Source organism: Cervus elaphus, chromosome 33, assembly GCF_910594005.1.
Source record: "Cervus elaphus chromosome 33, mCerEla1.1, whole genome shotgun sequence".
Lineage (NCBI taxonomy): Eukaryota > Metazoa > Chordata > Mammalia > Artiodactyla > Cervidae > Cervus > Cervus elaphus.
Genome location: NC_057847.1, coordinates 8,882,637 through 8,885,986, shown reverse-complemented (window position 1 = coordinate 8,885,986; position 3,350 = coordinate 8,882,637). Strand labels below are relative to the sequence as shown.

The following is a 3,350-nucleotide window of genomic DNA, read 5'->3' as shown; positions in this document are numbered from 1 at the left end:
GCCGGCGCAAGCTCCTCAGCCAGAGCCAGACCCACAGCGCCTGTGAGAGGCCGGGGGTCAGGAGACTCAGAGGCAGAAAGAGATGAAGGTTCAGAGACAGACTCCCAGACGGCGAGAGGGAGATGAAGACAGACACGCGCGCGGACACACACACACACACACACACACACACACACACACACAGGTGGAGACAGACAGAGGGAGACAGACCGACTGACAGAAGGCAAACGGGAGACAGACACGGGAGAGAGGATGGCATCCGATCCGAGACAGACACACTGGCACAACCGTGACCACCCCAGAGAGAGGCCCTGCGGAAGAAGCCGCTTCCCCAAGGGAGGGGGCGTTCCCTTGGGGCGGCCCAGGCTGGACGCGGTGCCCTGGGGCTGGCAGTCCCCCGTGGGGTCCCCAAGACTTCCTCGCAGCTGAAGTCTCAAAGGTCCCCTTCAGCTTGGCTCCCTAAGGCAAGACCCAGCCCCCGCCCCCAGACCAGAGGGTGAGTGTGTGAGAGTGTGTGTGTGAGTGTGTCGGTGGGCGAGGCTGTGGTCAGGCCGACTGGGGGCCGGGTGCATACCCACGATGGACGGGGGAGGGTGTGGAGGCGTGGGGGTGGGGCTGGGGGTGGGGAATCTGTGTGGTCCTCTTGCTGTCTCTCTCTCCCTCTTTCTTCTTCTTCTTTTTTTTAAAGGTAAGATGTTTTTATTGAAATATTGGGAATATTCTCTGTACAGCAGCAGTCTCACTGAGAGGCAGTTTTGCCTCCCAAGTAACATTTGACAATGTTTGAAGACATTCTTGATTGTTAAATCTTGGGGAGGGGTGGTATGAGTATCTCCTGGGTAAAAGACACAAATGAAAAATACTTCGGTTCAATTCTAAACACAGAGAATGTGCCAAATTCTCAAGAAACATTGTTCATACACTTAATTGACTTAATTTCCAAGGTCCTTATGCCTAGAGTAAGTAATCCAGAAACCACACCGTTTCTCGCCTAGCTTTACGCGGGACACGTGGGAGAACAAAAAGGAAGGTTTCACTCCATTCAATGACCTTGGTTTTCTCAGATGAAGTTTTCATAAGCTCACAAACTCCCGACCCACTCACCCTCCCCTGGGGTTGCAAATCTCTCCTTGGAGAAGCCAAAACAAAGAAAGCCCAATCCCGCTCGGTGATCAGCGAAGTGCTGAGGAAACCGTCCCTCGGGATTTCAAGGCGCTGCTCCCGCAGAGGGCCTGCCCACCTAATCACTGCCGGGCAAATGAAGGAGTCCAACCTGCTCGAGAAACGCTCACTCAAGGGAGGCTTTGACCGCCAGAGCCCCGGGCCCAGACCCCACAGAGAGCAATCCCTCCTCAGAGCCTCAAGGGCCAGGCCTCGGGGCCCGCTCCCCCAGGGCAGAAGGCGCGAGCTAGGGCGCGAGACTGGGGCGCCGAGAGGGCCTGGGACGCCCCGCGCACCCGCCCACCCGCCCTCCCAGAGTGGAGGAGGAGCCCGCCGGTCTCCGGCCTCCACCACCCCGGCCCCCGACTTACCGCGGTGCGCTGGGGGAGGGGAAGTGTCAGGAGTGAGGGGCTAGGCCGCACCACCACCCGCCGCTCAGAGAGCAGCGCGCGGCCGCCACGAAACCGTCGCCGCCGCCGTCTCCAGCACCGATACCGACCGCCGCCGCTCCGGGCGCAGCGCGTAGGGGGCCCGACTGCGTCGCACGCCGCCCGCCCGCCTTCAGAGGCTCGCTGCGCGCGCTCCGCCCTCGCTGTCTGTGCATTGGCTGACTCCGCCGCCACTCTATCTACATCCGCCCTGTTCTTCACTGGACCACGGGGCTTTTGAAACCGAACGTGAGGGTTGTGAGGGTGGTCTCTGCCAGACTAGGACTCTCTCCCCTCTTTCTGAGTCTCCCTTCCCTGTGCTTTGCAGCTCTTTACCTGTCCGGGGCGGGGTGTGTCTGTGTGTTTCTGTGTCTGTCTTTGTGTGTCTCTGTCTCTGTGTGTGTGTGTGTGTGTGTGTGTGTGTGTGTGTGTGTGTGTCCACGCGCGCGAACGGTCGCCTGGGAGTACTGGGCTGGGGCTCGGGCTGGGGCAGCCCCCGGGATTGCCTGAGGCATGCCAAGGGAGCCCCAGATGGAGACCCGACTGTCATCTGGTTTCCTGGAAGCCAAATCCGGAGGCAACCCAGGCCTGCGGCGGGAGTCGGGGCCCCGGCCACCCACCGGCGGAGGGGCTGGGGCTGCGGGGACCCAAGAGTTGGGCTGCTGCTGTCTTCGAGGGCCGCCGGCAGGCCGGCTGGCCGGCCGGCTGGAAGGCAGGCGACGGCTCTGAGGGGCCAGGGGCAGGTGGGGCTCGGGGCGGCCAACCGCGCCGGGGGAGCCAGGGCTAAAGGACAGGGGAGGCAGGAAGCCTACAGCACCCGGTATTCCCAGGCGGTCTCCCACCCAAGTACTAACCAGGCCAGACCCTGCTTCGCTTCCCAGATCAGACAAGATCCGGCGTGTTCAGGGTGATATGGCCCTAGTCGGGGCTGGCTGCAGCCTGGCGCGTTTAGAACCTTAAGAACCCTGCGTTGCGCCTCCCTTTCGGTCTGACTTGCCTGCCGGTCAGGCCAGCCGGCCACACCTCTCCAAGGGCCGCGGGCTGCACTTGAGCCGCACGACCTGCGACCGGACTCCGGTCGGCCAGGGCCGGCAGCCCGGCGGCCGCCCGACGCCGCCCAGCCTCCGCACACCGCCAAGCCCGGCCAGAACCCGCCTGGCCCGGCCCGGGGCCCCGGAGGGCTTCCTGGACCCCGAGTGGCCGGCTGGCCGTGCATGCCTGGGCCTGGGGTTGGGGTGAGGGGCGCGGAGGTCTCGGCGCCCTCCCGCCCCGGGCCTCTCCAGGCCCGCCCCCTGTCGGCGCCCGCGCCCACCCCCCGCCCCACTGGCCATCCAGGCTCAGGGCCACGTGGCCCCGGAGGTGTCTGATTCGGGCCCGCCGCGGACCGCGGCCCTCGGTCCTCTGAGCCTCCCGCGGCGTAGGCATAGCGCAGCCGGGGCCCTGAGCGCCCATCCTGCCCGGCACCTGCCCGGGGCCCAAACCCACCGCGAGCCCCCGGCGCCGTCCACCCGAGCGCCTCAGCCCCGCCCCTTCGCCCCACCGCGGCCCCCCTTGTCCCCACGCCGCCCGCCAAGCACGGGACCTTCCTGAGGGCCTTCAGACTCTTCCTTAAAGAGTTCTACGTGAATTGAAGACAGGATCTACTGGATGGTAACCAACTGCTAAAACAGACAGACAACAGTTACTTTGATCCTTCTTGCCTTACTGTGAGCTGTGACGGTAGGGAACCTCATGGCTGCTGAACTCAACGCTTTCATTCAT

General features: G+C 63.9%; 1 pseudogene; it reads right to left on the bottom strand.

Moving 5' to 3' along the window:
- Nucleotides 1–2,394: 2,394 nt before the first annotated feature.
- On the bottom strand, nt 2,395–2,513 carry LOC122688786 (annotated as a pseudogene).
- Nucleotides 2,514–3,350: the final 837 nt, after the last annotated feature.